This window comes from Myotis daubentonii, chromosome 4 (assembly GCF_963259705.1).
Source record: "Myotis daubentonii chromosome 4, mMyoDau2.1, whole genome shotgun sequence".
In the NCBI taxonomy this organism is placed as follows: Eukaryota; Metazoa; Chordata; class Mammalia; order Chiroptera; family Vespertilionidae; genus Myotis; species Myotis daubentonii.
In genome coordinates, this window is record NC_081843.1 from 74,173,295 (window position 1) to 74,191,067 (window position 17,773).

At 47.2% G+C, this 17,773-nt stretch overlaps 1 protein-coding gene across 1 annotated transcript in view; it reads left to right on the forward strand.

The window, feature by feature from the left end:
- The first annotated feature begins 457 nt into the window (after nt 1-457).
- The window catches only part of LHFPL2 (LHFPL tetraspan subfamily member 2), a 131,968-nt gene continuing 114,652 nt past the window's right edge, over nt 458-17,773 (forward strand). The window contains exon 1 of the mRNA XM_059694252.1: nt 458-533. The gene's annotated coding sequence lies outside the window, so the exon portion shown is untranslated. The remainder of the gene's footprint in view (nt 534-17,773) is intronic.

The window sequence follows — 17,773 nt, forward strand, 5'->3', positions numbered from 1 at the left end:
CACGTACACACTTACAGCTTCCAGGAGCCCTCGGCTGCCTCTGGGCGGCTGGGACCTCTGCAAAGGCTCCTTGCTCCTCACCTGCATTTTCTCACTTCAGCTCCTGCCAGCGGCCTCAGGCCTGCTTGCCACCTCTTCACCTCTGTGTCTCCTGGGCTGTCAGCTCCCTGGAGCAGGGAGCGTGCCACATCCGTGCGGCTGCGGGCGTGGCATGGTTTCTGTCAGCTAGAAGGCCTTCTGAAGCGCTCCGAGGAGGCTGTTGCAGGGGGGAACTGTGAGCAGGTGGCAAGGGCCTGGCTCAGTCACCCTGCTGCTGAGTTGTAACACCAGCATTCTGGCCAGGTTTTCTGCTCTGAGACCAGATTGCCCGAGACATGGTCTGCAGGTCTGCACTGGGACTGTTAAAAGACTGGCTGCTCCCCGTTAACAAACACGGCCCTTTCCTGTCGTTTTTCAGGTGAACTGGGAAGCAGGCTCCGGCGTTCACAGCTGGCACCGGCTGTGCCTCTCGTTAAGCAGCCCCTTCTCGACAGGTAAGGGTTGGCTCCGGGGCCTCCTCATGCTCAGGTTGGTTGTGGGGAAACTCTAGCCACGACGATGCACTCTGATCACCACCCAACATTCTCATTCATTTAAAAGAAAATTCTTAAATGTAGGGCAGCGTCCCCTCTCAGGAAAGTGTAAGGTGGTCCCTGCCCCTTGGGCAGTTACTGGGTGAAGAGGCTTACCCACCGGCTTTCTCCGGGGCATGGCTGGCCTTCTCATCACCGACTGCTCTTCCTTTGTGCTGGGCACCCTCTCCCCTCCACCTGAATAGGTGCGTTAGAATCCTTTCCTCATGAAGACCTTGCCCCAATTTCACTTGTTGTTTATCAAACTGTCTGCTTCTCTGCTCACCCCACAGGCTGCACCGGCCATGGTGAGCTTCCTCGCTGGTTTGAGCCTGCCTCTCTCCTCTAGTCTGTGCGGTTCTTTTTGCTGCCAGCTGCCATCTACCATGGTCGCTGGCATGGAACAGACTTTCAATAAATGAATGAATGTTAGTCTAAGAGGGGAAAAATGCCCCAGTAAACTAAACTGTGGCACCAAAAAAAAAAAAAAAATCCTAATGTATTCCTGAACCCATGAAATGATTTGTAGAGTGCCTTTTTGGATTAATTACATGGCTGTTTGCTCACATTACCACGCTTAATTGAGAATTTATCATAATATAGTCAGTCAATAGGAGTTTGGATTCTTACCCCTATTGAAAAGGATGTCAGGAGTTGTTGTGCCGTTGTTTTCCTCTTGAGTCGTAAGTGACGCTGGGAGGGATCAGTCATGTATTCAGTGACAACCTGCGGCCCTGAGCATCTAGCCCTCTTGGCTGCCGTGGGTGAGACATCTGTCAGCCAGACCCTGGGAGCTGGTCCGCCCTAGGACTGAACATGGATCTAAAGGTAGAGGCAGTAAGGGAGCAAGCGAAAGACTTTCCCAGTTAAAACCCAGAGGGAATAAAAGTATTTCTGAGTGGCTTGAGCATTTGTTTTAAAACACAGTTTAGGTTTAAATAATTTTTTAACAAACACCCTTTAAGTCAGTGCATTTCAGTTTCCCCCATACTTAGTACGTTGGGTTCTTTGCGAGGTGTGCTGATTGGCTCGACACCGTTTTGCTTCATCCTGTGGCTTGGGACTAGCAACCCCCTGGGTGGTGTTTCGCTTGAATGTTGGAGCCAGAATGGGCCTGGGACCCTTTCAGAAACTGGTGGGTGCCCGAGTTCCTGGAAGCTGGGGGAGGGAGGGTACTTAAATCTAACCAAAGACCCCTCTCACATAGGACAACGTGGTCTTGCGGTTTTGCTCCTGCTTTCTTACCCTGTTTTTCCACGAACACTGCTCGTTATTCAGCCTTTCCAGTTGCTTGGTTCGGGTGTGTGCAGCACTAGAGCAAAGAGAGAGAAGTTATCTTTTGGTTTCTGCATGTGCTTTCCACCACCTAGTAGAGGCACCAGCCAACAGGTCCCAGGGAAAAGCAGCCACATAACTATGTGTTCCTCTGCCTGGTGCAGACCCAGCAGTGCAGCTGCTGGAAGGAGCATTTAGTGAGAGACAAGGCAGAAATTTGACTCCCAGCTGACCCCGCTCATGTTCTTCAAGTCCCCTAGGGCTCACATGGAGCGAGGACTTTAGCTTTCCCCAGGAATTTCCAGTCTCCACGGAGTCAGTTCGTCGGTCACACTTGAAAAATAAACTAAGAAAACGAATTGCCATTTAAAAGCCCAGATGTTAAAATATGAGTGTGTTTGAGCTTTTTGGTGGGTTTTGGAATTTGCGGTATTGCTAAGTATCTGGTGTCGCACCATCTGTGCAGAAACTGAAGGCAGGGTGGTGGTTGCGTGTCTGGTCTGCACGCTGCCGAACACCAGGGGCGTGCTTACCAGGTAACACGAGTTAGCAACGTCCTTGGCTCCTAGGAGGCTCTGTCTCAGGGCCTCCTATTTTAGAATACAGTCCCAGTCAGGCTGGGAAAATGAGTTCCGGCAAGTCATCAAGCTTGCCCCCCTCCACCCAGGGTTCTCACTCGCAGATATGCACTCAGCACACGGCACAGCGCTCTGTCGTGGAGCCAGGACGACCCCACATCATCCTCATTAGAGAGGCCAAGAAGCGGTATCATTCCTGAATGTCCTTAGAGCTTCTAGAGTTTGGTTTTGGAGTTCTAAGATGGTGCCCTTCTTTCATGCAATGAAATGGGCACTGTTCTAAAGACGGGGCTGCTAGTGCCTCAGCAGTAGAACTGTGTATCGGGATGGGTGTGTGATTTAGCTGTTCTGGAGTGCCGGCTTTGGTCCAGAGACACTGTCCAGCATGGGCCCCTTGTGTCCAGGGTAGACATTTGAGAACCGTCAGAGCACAGGCAACTAGTGGGCACAGCAATTGGTCTGCTGGTCTCAGACTCCAGTGTCATTTAATATATGGATCTCTGACTGGTGATTTCCGTGATTGCTGAAATGCAGACTGCAGTTGGTGACAGACATACTCTCTCTCTCTCTCTCTCTCTCTCTCTAGATAAATAAATAAATGGCACATACCACGCGGGTGTCTTGGTGTTTTCAGGTGAGGCCTTTCTCTTTTCTTCTTCTTACAGAAGTCAAGTCTCCAAAATAGGCCTGCGAAGCTGCCCCCAGATGTTGACAGCTCTGGGAGGAGTTTGCCTTTCTCCATGTTCCGAGCACAGTCAATGCACAATGTGACTGGCTGGCTGGTGTGTCCCACACACACTGTTTTATTGATTTGAAAGAAAACGTTCAAGTTCCTGTTTCTAGGAAAAGTTGGTTTTAAACGGACTATCTTGGGCTTTTGCTTTACGGGAGGTTTGGAGGTGGTGTTGCGATCACTCCCACGTCCTCTTCCAGCTAAGAAAGGACTGTTTCCTATTCCTTTGCATCTTTTTACAATTATGGGCCTGAGTTGGAAGGAAGCCATTGGATGACTAGCGAATCAAGCAACTTCTCCAAATAGGCCAAAGAGAGTGAAAAAACTTCCTCTTCCACTTCTTTTAATGATAACAAGCAACTACCCCTCGTTTTAAATGATGCCTTTTCTCCCTAGAGCATTCCTTACGTGGAGGAGTTTCTGAGGCTTCCAGAATTCTGTTCTCTCAGGTTCCTTCTTGAAGCTGAAGGAAGCCGGCTCCCTTTAGACCGACCCCACCCCACCAATGCTTATCTTTCCTGCCCTTTATTTCCTGGTGGGCCGTCTCCGTGCTCATCTCCCCTGCATTCTATCTGCCTGCCTGGGGTTGCCGCAGGGAAGCCTTCCACCCTTTCTGGTGACAACCTGCAAAAGAAAACAAACAGCAGGAGCTCCCAGGCGGCCCAGCAGGCTGGGGAAATAGTTCCCATTCTCCTTGTTCCTGGGTTCAAAGTGCACGTGACTTTTTATGAGGGTGACCAGCCCTCCCAAGGTGCTGGTTGGAGGGCCTGGGGTTAGCCTGGTGGACAATTAAGCAGTGACCTCCATTCGCCTTGCTTTCTGGCCGAGCTGACATTAATGCTCTGAGTGAGAAGGGGCTGCTGCTCCTTTGAGCGGAGCACCAGGCTGGGTAGGGAAATATTTGATCTTGTTCAAAGGCACGTCTCTGAAGCATGAAGATTGAACTGACTGTGACCCCACCCGGGGAAGGAGAAGGGCCTCTGGGGAACCGCCTGGAACCAGCCTGGAGGGAGAAGCCTGCAATTACTAATCCCATTGGCCTGCGGGTCTTCAGGGTCTCATATCCGTTTAAAAGAGAGAGAATTGGGGTTGTCGGTAATAAAATCGGCCTTAAATTAGAGGATCAGGGGGTCATTTCATCTAATTTTGTGGTTGTTACTGAGGAATAAAAGGCAGAGGAGATAATTTCATTAGCTCCTTTGAGATCTTTATCACAGTGAGATGGCCTTTGGGGTTGCAGCCAGCCTCAGCGGGGTTGGGCTGGCCACTTCCTTCTTGGTAAACCTGGAACAGATTTCCATAGCACCAGGGAGGCTTGGGGAGGCACACGGGTCAGTTAGGCACTGTGGTCAGGAACATGGCATTTCTCCTGCCCTAATGGAGAGAGAGTGAGGGGCTTACAGAGATTGCTATCGGTCCTGGTCCTGCCATACCACTCTGCCAGTTACTCAAGAACATGCATTCACCCCCAAAATAGAGAAATCGGCCAGACCAGAGAGCCTGCTGCAAGTTGGGGTGGTGTCTCACGTCTGAGGGAGGCTTGCTGTCATCTGTTGTTGACTGACTTATTTGGCGCATGATGGTCATCAAATTCCTTTGAGCTGAGCCGTTTGCAAAGTGTTAGACCACGTGGTGGGGAGTTAACAGAATGATGAGACTGTGCCTTCTGTTGGCGCTGTTCTGTTCACAGCGCGTGTTCATTTCTGTTGCCTCATAGGAGCCCTGCTGGGTAGGCAGGTATTTCTACCCACGTTTACAGAGAGGAGAGGACAGCCCAGAAAGGTTACACTTGCCTTAGGTCTTGCCAGTAGGGAAGGGGGATCTGGGATTCTGTCTGCAGACTTTTTTTTCAAATTAAGTCCTCAGTGATCATAATTAGAAGAAACAGAGCAAAGCAGAGGAGGAAGTGAATGATAAAGTGTCCTCCAAGAGAAGAGAGGAAGTGTGTTTCATCGATAGTTCCCTGGACCAGCCAGCAGCAGGCAGCATTCCCCGGAGCAGCATGCCTGCCTTATGAAGGGAGAAAAGTGATCAAGATGGGCAGGGCAAGGGAGGTGGGAGACGGGGGAGACCAGAGAGAGGTGGATGGAAGGCTGTTTGTATGTCAGAAACAGCCATAGGCAAAGTGTTGAGCAACTTCTGGAGAGCCTGGGTCTGAGATCAGAAAAGTCAGAGGCATCAGTTGTGCACATCACTGCCTCCTGCTGGTTTATTTCTGGGCCCAGCCTGTTCCACACCCATCATCATTCACACTGACTCTCTCATGTCGGATTGCTTCCTAGTCTCCAGCATCTCCCTCTGGGCTGCATGAAGTACTGCCTAATATTTGTGAACTCAGCTCTGATTTAAACACACACACACACACACACACACACACACACACACACACACACCACAAAAGCACTATTAAGAAGTGCTACTAAAATCCTTAACTACCAGTAAGTGCATTTAATCATAACTTCGGTTTGTGTAGTTCTTATAAAAATCGACTCCCCCCATTGATTCAAGGGCTGATACTTCCCTGTACACGTGGATGATGGAGACTGTAGACGTCTCCCTTTCTGGTGGATGTGGTGCCATTGGGAACTCCCAGAAGGTAAAACTCCAGCCAAGTGCTTTCCTGAAATGTTATCTGAGAGGAATTGGTGGTGGGGAGGAGGGGTTGGGAGGGGCAGACTTCACTTGCTCACTAATGCTTCTCTGCCCTGCGATGCTCCGAGGCGAGAGCCCTCTCGCCTTGGCCACGTGCTCTTCCTTTCCTTCATTACTGTGGCTAATCAGAAGTTGGCTGTACTTCAGTGCCTCTTGAAAGCTTTTCTCTCTAGCTGTGTCCTGGAAGTTGAAATGCAGTGTCAGAAATGATGTGAGTTGATGAAGAAGAAATAAACAAACCCAGGCAACATGTGAGGAAGCCTTGGCAGACCTGCTTCTGTTTTTCTGTAGTTTTGATCTGAAGGAACCAGATTTCCTCCATGTGGAAGGAATAAGGCTGGGAGGGTCCCTGTGCCAGGCAGCCTGAGCTGGGCCTGCCCGTGGGCCTTCTAGATTAGGGCTCCACTTAGTCTAATAAACACGGGGATGAAAATGAGTTGTTTATGCTTGGCAGAATGGATATAAGTCACACATGTGCAGCCCCAGCTATATGTATGTGGAGTAAAAATAGCATCTGTTCAGGGAAGTAGAACATTCCAGAATGCTTCAGTCCCCTCCTGGCACCAACGCAGAGCGGAGATTAGGTGAGCTGGGAGGCACTTGAAAGAACTTCCTGTCCAAGCCCTTTACTTTCAGTTAATGACACTAAATGACTTGATTAAGCCCCATGAGGGCAGGGACCCTGGTCTGTCTTGTTTATTCACCTTCATGCCTTTGGCCCCTGGCCTGTATTAGGTGCTCAATATGCACTTGTTCTGTGCATGGGTGATACGCATGAAGGTGTGACTTCTGACTCCTCGCCCAGTGCTCTTCGAGATGTTTTTATAGGCTGAAGAGTCTGGAAGAAGTGGTGCCAAGTGGCTTTTGTGTACTTGAGGCTTTCCTGTGATTACAGGTAGATTAGAAAATTGAGATGCAGCAAGATTAAATGATTCTTTGAAATTGTTGGGGAAGACAGGCTTTCTCAGGCGTGGGGTATGGGTGGGGGGCAGGGCTGCCACACGAGGGTCTCGGTCAGAGGTGGGCAGAGGAGAGCTGATGGCCCCAATTGCTCAGCCTCGGATGAATCAAGACAACTGTGGAACAAACAGGCTTGACGTTGCCCCTCTCCCAACGGCTGGGGCCCCAACGCTCCTACTGTGGCCCAGGTGGCCGTGCCCCCTGCAGCGCATCAGACTTGCAGGCTGTGTGTGGAAGGTGCTATGGATGTGACTGGAAGGTGAGGAGGACTCAGTTCCCTGCACTGATAGAGAGATGCCGCTCGCCAGCAGATCAGGATCCCCACCGCTGCCAGGCCTCCTTTGGGAAATTGCAGCCCTGCTGCCAGCAGCCTCAGCCAAGGAACCCGGGTCTGCCGTGTGCTGTGCTTAGGAACCCACGATGGCCAGCCACGCTGCTGCTTCGTGGCTGGTGAGGAGAAGAATTAAATTATCTCCCAATTTAACTTCCCCCCAAAAAGACTTATCATTACAAAGGAGTTTTGAAATTTAGAATATTACAGGACTTTAATTCAAGATGAAAGTTGCCAAAGAGATTTTGTAAGGCCAGGAAATTTTGTCTAGACTCACAAACATTAAGAGGTGTCATTACTTGCGTCTTGGGGTTTCATCCACCCACGCTGGTCCTGGCTGGGGGTGTGTATCTCTTTAAATTGACCCCTCGGCTTCACCACCTGGCCTTGAGGTCCAGGGATGAGTGTGCTTCCTCTGGAACCCGTGGCAGTGGGCTACTTTCAGTTGGAATTTCTGTGCCTCCTCTGGGAGAAAACCCATTTCCTTCTGGAAATCCATTCCTCCCAACAATGCCTCTTGGCGGTTCACCTGACTTCAGCAGATACTGACTTTGTAGGGCGTTCCCTTGCTTCTCTCCAGGAAATGCACAGTGGGGCATCCAGTCTCCTGCTGGGGCTTAAGACAAGCTGCAGGCTAACTCTGATTGATGACTACGGAAAGAGTCCTCTGGGTTATTGGCTTCTGCTCTGCTTTAAAGATCACAGGACTTATTGATCAAAAGCTGGCAGGCATTCTGTGGGCCAGAGGTGGGTGTCCAGGTCTCTGGAGCAGCCAGAGGAATGATTGCCATTGCTTCATATTAGAGCTCGAGTAAGAAGAGTCACTTAGTCTTGCACAATGTCATCGATCACACCTTGTTTTCAGTGAAAATCAGGCCTTGGGAAGGATCTGTGCTAGTGCCCTCATGGTCGAGTTTGAGCGGCTCATGGACACTGCTCCTTGGCCCTGGTGTCAATATTAGTGAGCCTGTCCTGTTGTAGGTCCTAGCATAGTTCTTTGGAAGGGAAGAGTAAATATTTTACTTGAACCCCAAATATTCTGTGTGCAAAACCATGCAAACGAGAAACATGTTTAATTTTCAAGAAAACATGTGTGTTGATAAAAAGCATATTTAGAAAATCTGGTTTCTTGAACTCATTTACATGTGGGGAGAATCTGATTATTTTCTTCAGGTTTCTTGAAAGTACAAACAAAAGGGAGGTGGGCGTGTCCGACTTCTCAGCTATGAGCCTGGAGCTTTTGTGAAGGGTAATGTAGAAAGCAAACCTTTTAGTGGGAAAGCATTTCACATCGTCTCTTGAGGAAGGTACACTTTTTATTTATTTACTTACTCTGTTGCATGTGACAGGGTTTCAATTCAGTATTTTTGTGTTTTTTAAGCAATCTAGGGGGGACTGTAGAACGTTCATGGAGATTTACAGTACAGTGTTCATGTTTACAAAATTAAAAGCTGAAATGTAACAATTCTGTATTCAGAGGGTTCCAGGTTGCTATACAAAATCGAATGTTGGAAGATTGGTTCGTATTTGTAATTTTCTTATTGCAAAATGAAATAGTATATATGCATTCATTAATTATTCCTCAAATCAGGTGTAAATCACGTAAGTACAGTTTTATGGGGATTGGGAGTATAAAACTCTAAGTTTGTGGTTATTTTGGAAGCATTTTGCTCCTGATTTTACAACACAAACCAGAGAGGTCTTGGATGTGCCCTGTCGCTCTTTCCTTCCATTTATACCTTCCGTGTTTCCTCTAGAGCAGCGGTTCTCAACCTGTGGGTCGCGAACCCTTTGGGGGTCGAATGACCCTTTCACAGGGGTCGCCTAAGACCATCGGAAAACACATATATAATTACATATTGTTTTTGTGATTAATCACTATGCTTTAATTATGTTCAATTTGTAACAATGAAATTGGGGGTCACCACAACATGAGGAACTGTATTAAAGGGTCGCAGCATTAGGAAGATTGAGAACCACTGCTCTAGAGGCTGTCCTCCCCTGCTGTGCTCTTTCCCCAGCACCAGGATTGAATCTCTGATGATCACCCCAGTTTAATCTCTCCATTTGCAGGGCCAGGACCAGAGGGTCTTCTTGAGCGGGCCAAACTCTTCCAGTGGATGGCCAGGCTCCAAGGATGTCTCAGCCGTGCCTGCGGGCCCTTGCTTGGAGCCCAGTTGTACCTAAGAGGCAACCCAGCTCACCCTGAATCTAAAGAGCATGCATTGTCTGTGGCCTAAAAATGTTAATGATTAAATACACAGGGCTGGATTTCGTTTGGCGATGGGCTGCCTGTTGACGTATCTGAACCAGTTAGCATTAGAGAGCTAGATGTCAGGTTCTTTGGAGAAGAGAGTGTTTGGGAGACAGCCCTTTTCAGCCCCATTTTGCCGCAGGCGGAAGGGACTCCGTGTTTAGGCAGGAGCTATGGTGGGGAAGACCCAGCCTTGAGTCAGGCAGGCCTGGTTCCAGCCCTGCTCCCCACACTCAGGGCGTAGTTTTCTCATCTGTAAAATGGGGTTGATCATACCCACTTTCTAGAATTGTTATATGAAATGACAAAACCTATGTAAGGCGTACCTGGGGCACAGTAAGTGGTCGTTCTCACCACTATTACCAAAGGAGCAAGTCTCTTTAAGTAATCCAATAATTTTGGGAAGTGTCCTGAATTATTGCTGGGAGGCTGAGGTGCTCAGTGCATTTTTGTAGCTGTTTTCAGGCATCTCTTTCCATATCAAAGCTGCTGCAGACTCAGCTTCCTGTGTTTACCCTTCCTCTGTAGCAGACAGCTTCTGCACACTGGCATTTCTCAGGGTATCCTTTGCCTTTAGGATCAGAGGCGTTCTAGAGTGTGTGTTTTGACACACTTAAGATTAAATTAGTCCTGTACTCGGATTTATAAGGAAGTGTTTCTTGAGAAGAAAGCCTACCGAATGAAGGCTGTTCTCAGTGGTGATCTGCTCTGTAGGACAGCTAAAATACCTCCTGGGGTAAAATCTTCGTTGCAAAGGGGGTGCAAAGCCAAACAAATTGTATGAAAAGTGTTTATGTTTGACCTGGGAGAACGGCAACACATCACACACCATTAACAGGCCTGGCCTGCTACCAGTCCTTTGCACCAACCCAGCAATGTAATTTATTTCACTGAGGGAATTGTGGTTTTATGTGCCATGTACTGGTGTCATTGAGACCTTATTTTAAGAGGAAAATAGCAATTAATGTTAGATCTAGGAAATAGCTTTACAAATTTGTGGTGGAAGAGACCCAATAAAAAGGATCATTAGGAGTTCCCCAAAGGTGTCCAGAAGAGTTTATAAATGGTGTTTTCAGTCTGGTGAGTGGTCAGCTTTTGGTTTATAAGGATAAACCAGTGTGTGACCACCACAAACAGCAGGGCACGTGGGAGTGCTCCTGCAGGGAGGGACGTAACTCCACGGACATGTAGGCAAGCATCTGGGCTGACTTGGGGGCAGGTGGCAGGGGACAGGGCGTGTGTGGTCAGAGTAGCCCACTGTGTGTCATTGCTGCTATTGTTCTCCTGCTGGGAGATGACAGATGGAAGAGCCTGCAGCGAGAGTGCCCTGTTCCTCTGTAATCTGGCTTTGCTTGCATCCATGCATAAGCATTTCAGCTCATTATTCTGAGAAACAAAAGACCAGAGCATATGGCTGGGAGCCACTGAAGTCGGAATCCTCTATGTGTTTTGTGTGTGTGTGTTTAGTTTGCGTTTAGTATTACTGTTGTGGCTGGGCCATCTAAATTAAAAGTGACTCTTAAAATTAAGTTAAAGAATGGTTTTGTGATGAGGATGATGACTTTTCAGACTTTTAGAAGAACTCCTCTTTTAAAGTGAGATATTCCAGGGGAGCCATAGCGTTATGTGCATTTAATTCATAGAGACTCAGCTTTACATGTGTCGTTCAAAAACAGGGAGAGGAACATAGTGTCTACTCAGTTAGAGCCGTGTTTCTCAGCCTTGGTGTTACTGACATTTTGTGCCGAGTAAATCTTTGTTGGGGGCTGTCATGTGCATCACAGGCTGTTTAGCCGAATCCTTGGCCTCTACCAACGAGATGCCAGTAGAACGCCCCTCCCCCAGGGGTGACCATCCAGAATGGCTCCAGACCTTGCCACATGTACTCTGGTGACTGAGGGAAGGGTGATGGGAAGGGCAAAATCATCTTGGCCTTGAACCACTGCCTTAGAGAGTGAGATTATTACCGATTGGGGTTATCAGCTGGGACCTCATTTCTTCTTGTCAAAGCAAAAAAGATTTTAAGGTCAACGAAAAATGAAAGTAAAGCAAAGTGAGGTTTATTAAAGATACACTCCGAATGAGGAGTGGGACAGTTGAGAGAGGCAATGGCTGGGATGCTTTAGCTCACCGGGAAGTCAGAGAAAAGGGGCCTTGCAGACAGGTTCATGGAGTTAGCCAGGGACGAGCTGCTGCCGCCCAGTGCTCCCCGGGTTGTAAGTCTCATGGGGTCCCTTAGAGGTTGCGGGGATGGCGTGGGTGTGCCCTGGGAGGGAGAGCACACCTTCGGTCCTTTGTCCTGAGTGTATTTCTCTCTCTCTTGCAGGTGGACATGTTAGGGGAGGATCTTAATAGAATATTCATCAGCTCTCCAGGTGTCTTCTTTCAGGGTCTTGGTCTCCACTGATTGGTTGGTGTCAGGACAGGGGGTCATGAGTCAATGTACCTGGTCCTGAGGCAGCTGCAGTGTCACTCCTCTGGTTTTGCTGCTTTGCTGGGCCTGGAGCTGAAATACAACTGAGGCCTAGATGTTATCTTTAGGGAGGAATAGGTCGGGGGTCTAAACCACCTGGCCAGCGATATGAAAGATCAGGGCTCTAAACCACATGACCAGTGATATGAAAGATCCAGGGGGTCCAAACCGCATGACCAGTGACATGCGAGGGGAGGATAGGCTCCCTGGGGGTGGGGTTCTTGTGTTCCTAGTTTTGCCCTGCTAGGCGTCGGGGCTTTCTGCCCTGGCCCATCATCCTGTCCTCGCGCTGCTCCCGTCGAACAACATGAGGCACTTTTCAATCTCTGTTCCCTCAGGTGACATTGCCCAAATTCCTGACCCACAAAATGTGCGGACCTACAAAAAGGTGTTGGTTTAAGTGACCCCTAAACAATCAGTCACTTTGTCTAGTGTTCCACCACAACCATCTGTCCTAGAAGCTTCTTGAGAGATGGCTTGTTGGTCTTTCTAAAGAACTCTTGAAGGGTAGTCACGACCGTGCACATGTTCTGCCTCACCCGCTGACTTTAATGCCTCTCCCACATAGTCTATTAAACTATGAACAAATATTTTAATCTTAATAAACAGTGCTTAGTAATGACTATTAAACAAATGAAAGTGAAGTCACTCTGGCTGCATGTGGGGAAAGGGTCAGAGTCCTTGCCTTCATGTGGTACCTCATCCCAGATTATTGCTCTCATGTCCCCGGGCAGCGCTTTGGACCCTCCCTGAAGTCAACAGTTGCACAGAGACTTGTGGTTTTTCTTACAAGGTTACGTCAGTTTGTCCTAAACCCAGTGCTGGGGTTGTGGGCACTCTAAAAAGTGCGTCTCCTGGAAGTGAACAGCATTGAAGTGTAGGTTGTAACCACTGCATCTTTGGGTGTAGGGATGCATTCTGTGTGCTTATGAACACAGAACCACTGATCCTTAAGCTCAGCGGTCTGCAAACTCATTAGTCAACAGCCAAGTATCAACAGTACAACGATTGAAATTTCTTTTGAGAGCCAAATTTTTTAAACGTAAACTATATAGGTAGGTACATTGTTATTAACTTAATTAGGGTACTCCTAAGGCTTAGGAAGAGCCACACTCAAGGGGCCAAAGAGCCGCATGTGGCTCGTGAGCCGCAGTTTGTCGACCACTGCTTAAGCTGAGCTGATTAGGGAGGAAAAATATACAATTCTTTGAACTTACCTCTTTTAAACATGAGAACTAAGAGCAACTGTAAATGTGAAATTACTGGCCCTTTTAGGAAAGCCTAGAAGTAGCATAGTATGCATCATCAACAGGGAGTCGTGACATTCGGATTCTGAGGTCTGCATGATGAAGCCAGGGTTTGCTTCAAGGAAAGTCAGAACTCATTTCTCCTTAAATAGGGCAGGTGAGTTGGGGAAGCCGACTTTTTGCAGATGGGTGCAAACATACAAACAAGTCCCGGATGCCGGGAGTATGGACCTGCAGGGTGTCACTATTAATGCTGGTGTCAGGGAGAATAGTCGGACTGATGTCAGGAACTCTCAGCTGTAATATCGCAAGGAGAGGCCGTGAGGAACAGCCAGTGACCATCAGGCTTCCTGAGGGTGAGCTGTGAGGGTCACCCACATTGTGTCCCTTTTAGCACGCTGTCCTTTCTCTCTGGGACAGGTCCGGACACAGACCAGGGGTGAAGGAGGTTGAGCAGCTGTTGGCATGGCTCTGAAATCGGGGTGTGGCTGTTTTGGAAATCTTGCCCAAGCCCTTTTCTTGGCTTTGTGATTTTTGTGTAAAGTGTGTTCAGTAGCAATTCATAGTCAGGTTGGTTACAGTGTTAATCTAGGACAGTGATGGCGAACCTTTTGAGCTCGGCGTGTCAGCATTTTGAAAAACCCTAACTTAACTCTGGTGCCGTGTCACATATAGAAATTTTTTGATAGTTGCAACCATAGTAAAACAAAGATATTTATTTTATATACTTAAATGCCATTTAACAAAGAAAAACCAGCCAAAAAAATGAGTTCGTGTGTCACCTCTGACACGCGTGTCATAGGTTCGCCATCACTGATCTAGGACAAGTGGTTTGGATTTGCCAAGGGAATGGGAGAAAGGGGAAGGGAAGACCAGATAGCAGAGGAGGGGGAGTGGGGAGTAGGTAGTGGGTGGTGGAGGAGACGGTGTGACTGTTTTGTAAGGTTTCCTGGTCTTGAGAGCATGAGCACCATTGGGCACTTCAAATCTTGCGTCCTGGCAGCAGCTTTGCAAAGTCATCTAGGCGAGTCACCTTTGGATGGTCTTTCCAGACTGGCACCCCTTCAGATGGTGGCACCCCTTCAGATGGTGGGGACGAGGGGGTGGACTGAGGGAGGAGTGTGGGTGTTGTATCTGTTGCATATCCATCAGCTTGACCTTGGTTGTTTATATTTTTAGAACCAAAGGAGTGATCCCTTTGTGTCAGACTATAGGTTCTTACTCATTATAGCACTAGGTTTTAAATCCAAATTTGATTTTTTTTTGGTGGGGGGGCAATCTGTTCTTTTAGATTAGGCTGAATAAAGGGAAGGGCTTCTCAACACACTCCCATCAAGAGAACTGATGTGTGCATTGAAGATTGTCTGGCAGGTCCTAAATTAATTTGAAGTCTGGGGTTTAGAGTTTATGAAAGAACAGATTAAGAATGCCTACCATATATGGATTTGTTTTTGGAAAACAGTTTTCTGTTAGCTGCCGGAGTTTTAGTCTCATTACCAGTTTAGCAATGCAGAAAAAGGCAGGAGATCTGGGCTGTGTCTTCCCTTTGTCTCTCCTTTCTTTTCTTTTTAAATTTCATCTGCCTTTGCTTTTTAACAGCTACTTCTTGTTTAAATGTTCTTGATGTCCTTTTCTGTTTACTCAACTGGGGCAGGGCTGACCCTCCCCTCTCCCCTTCCCTCCTCCACCACATAGCAGGAGAAGGGGGTTGGATCTGGGAGGGAGATCAGTCTGCCCAAAGACTTTTAGGGAATAGGGACCGGGAATCCTAAATGCCTGCTTAGGCACCACTCCTGAAATGTTAATACTACACGCATTGGAGATACAAGTCAGAGGCTCTTATGCAATTTATGGTGGAGAAAGAGTCTTGAACCTTGATTTATAAACTAACTTGCTAAGATAGAACCGGCTCTGGAGTCAGTTGGTAGTTAAAAGGCCAAGCTGCCTGCTTTTGAAACCAGCTCTTAACATTTAGCCACTGGGTGATCTTCGGGAAGTTACTTGAAGTCTCTTTGCTTCAGTCCCTCATCTATAAACTGGGGTTAATAATACCTCATAGGTTTTGGTGATGATCAAATGGATTAGAGCAATACTTGGCATGTTTTAAGTATTCAATAGCTACGTCTTATAAAATATCTAAAGGACCCTAAGGCCTTCTCCCTGTTTCTAAACCTTTTAGACTTATTTTTTTCTTTTCCTAAACAGGAGTTAAATGGATGCCTGTATTTTTATATTTACAGAGCCAATATGGGTTTTACTATGATTTTAAGTTCAAATATAATAAAAAGATTTTAGAGTTTTTCTTAGAGACTTATAATGAAATGGATCGAATCTTGTAATGGAAATTATGTTTGGGTACCAAATCCTGTGAGAAACAATTGTAATCGTCTGATTGAGGACTGCTTTTCTAATTCTAGAGGTGGAGCTAGAAAGTAGATTATTTCTCCTTCAAATGAGTGGGTTTTACCCAGAGGCTCAGACACTCCGAGTTTGGTAAGAACAAGCTTCCTGACTTTGCCCACCCTCCTGAGACCCACTGGAGGTGAAAGGAGACTCGCTGGCCAGTAGAAGGTAGGTAGAGTTGGTCTTGTAAGATTTTTCTATTAGACCCTTTTTCCTAGGGGCCAGCTAGATGTGGTCCTGATTCTTTGGCAAGGCCCAGGCAAGCCAGGCCAGTCTGCCCAGGGGCATTGAGGGAGGCCAGACTAGATTCAGGGCCAGGACTGCCCAGGCATATTTTCCCCACAAATGCTTTTAAAACTCAAGACCTAAAAAAAGAGCCACCCCATCCATCCTCAGGTATGCATGTAGTGGAGCTCAGAGGAGAGAGGCTGGGGTGAGTGTGTCTGTCCTCGAGCAATTAGTGGACCATCCCACATGCATTATGAAGGATGGCTCAGCCTTAATTCATTAGGAAATCACTACCTCCCCAGCTCCTTGGTGCCAGCTTTAAGGGCACTTTAAATGTAGCACCAAATGCTGCTTTAAAGTGGAGTCCAGTGCCTTCGATTTAGGCCCTGGCACCAGGCCTCGGGGCCATTGTGACTTACAGGGCCTGGTTTCATAGAAGCAATTCTGGGTAGTGGGGCAGGGAATGGCAGCCTTTGTGTGGAGGAGATGTGCCGTGGGTAAGCATTTGACTGCTTATTAGTTTACTCTTTCAGCCAAATTATTTTCGTTGCTGTTAAAAATTAATTTTAATAATTGCTTTTGGACCAAGCTGTGAATAACTGAGCCAAGTTTTCATGCCCAATGAACTTTTATAGCAGACTCTCCTCTCTTTATGGGTTATTATGAGGACGGTATTTGTAAAGACTCTAACTGTTTAACAGAAGGCACTAGATAAATAGTACTCATATTTTCAGAGTTTTGGAAGGATGATTATACAGTGCATTCCGTTTCTAAAAGATGCAAATCATACTCCGCTACTAACCATTTGCTTTACTGGCTGTTTTCCTATTGTGGATTTCTAAAGAGAAAACTGTGCAAAAGACTAGGGTGGCTTTTATATTTCCATAACATTATTCAACTAGTTTAAAAAGACTCTCTTTAATCTGAGAGGAGATATTTTCACAGTATCAGAGTTTGAATAGTAATTAGAGAGTAGGAAATGTTCCATTATCAATGGGCAGCTAACTTTGCATTAATTTGTAACAAAATGTCTAGTGAAAGCACAGTTCTCTACTATAAAAGAATATATTTTTTCTTACTATTCTGTTTTGCCTTTTGAAGGAAAAACTCTTTCCTCCTCTCCCCCACAAAAAATTGTTATTTTTCTTGTTTCTGAGAAACATACACTCTCTAGAAAGGAGCATTTTACAGTGTCTCATGGGTTTTTAAAGAGTAAAGCGCCTACTGTGTGTGTGTGTGTGTGTGTGTGTTCTCAGAGCTTGTCTGTACCACATGTGCATTCTGAGTTTTAACAATAGATTTTTAGTATAACTTTAAGTTTGAGCTTCCACACCATCCATATACAGCAGCTTTCAGGATTCTTAAAAATATCAATTAGGCTGCAAATTAGACTACATTTACTCCCTGCTTAAAATCTAATCCTGGCCTGTTGCACATAAGGTAAAATCTAAATTTCTTGCTAGACACACCAGGACCCGTTGCTCGGCAGCCCCAGCTCACTCTGCCCCAGCCCTGAGACCGTCCTGATCCGCGGCCGCCAAGCTCCTGCCCCACTCAGGGCCTTCACATGGGGCTGTTTCCCCTGAAAAGCTCTTGACCTCAGCCTCTGGTGTGGTTCCTGGGGCTGGGGCTCAGCTCAGCACCTCCTCCTCAGGCTCTGGTGTATCAGTTATTGAGAACCAGAGCCTCATGGGCCAAGGTCAGGTGGTGGTTCTTACCCTGTCATGGTGCAGAAACTAACAAGGAACAGAGTCCAAAGTCCAGGCCGAGTTCCACTTTGAAAGGCTTTGTTAGTGCCTCAGCCCGATTTGACCTTGCCCTCCTCTCCACTGTCCTTGGAGCCAGACCACACGTGTATGGCAACCTGTGCTCTGGCCCAATCGACTGCCCGCTCTGGGGCAGGAACTGGTATCCCTTGCTTGATGAACACTGCATGTTTTGTTTGGTTTTAAGAACTACTAGTACCTTGGAAGAATTTATACATCCTCCCATTTATTTGATGGCTTGTAGCAATTCATAAACTTTTTT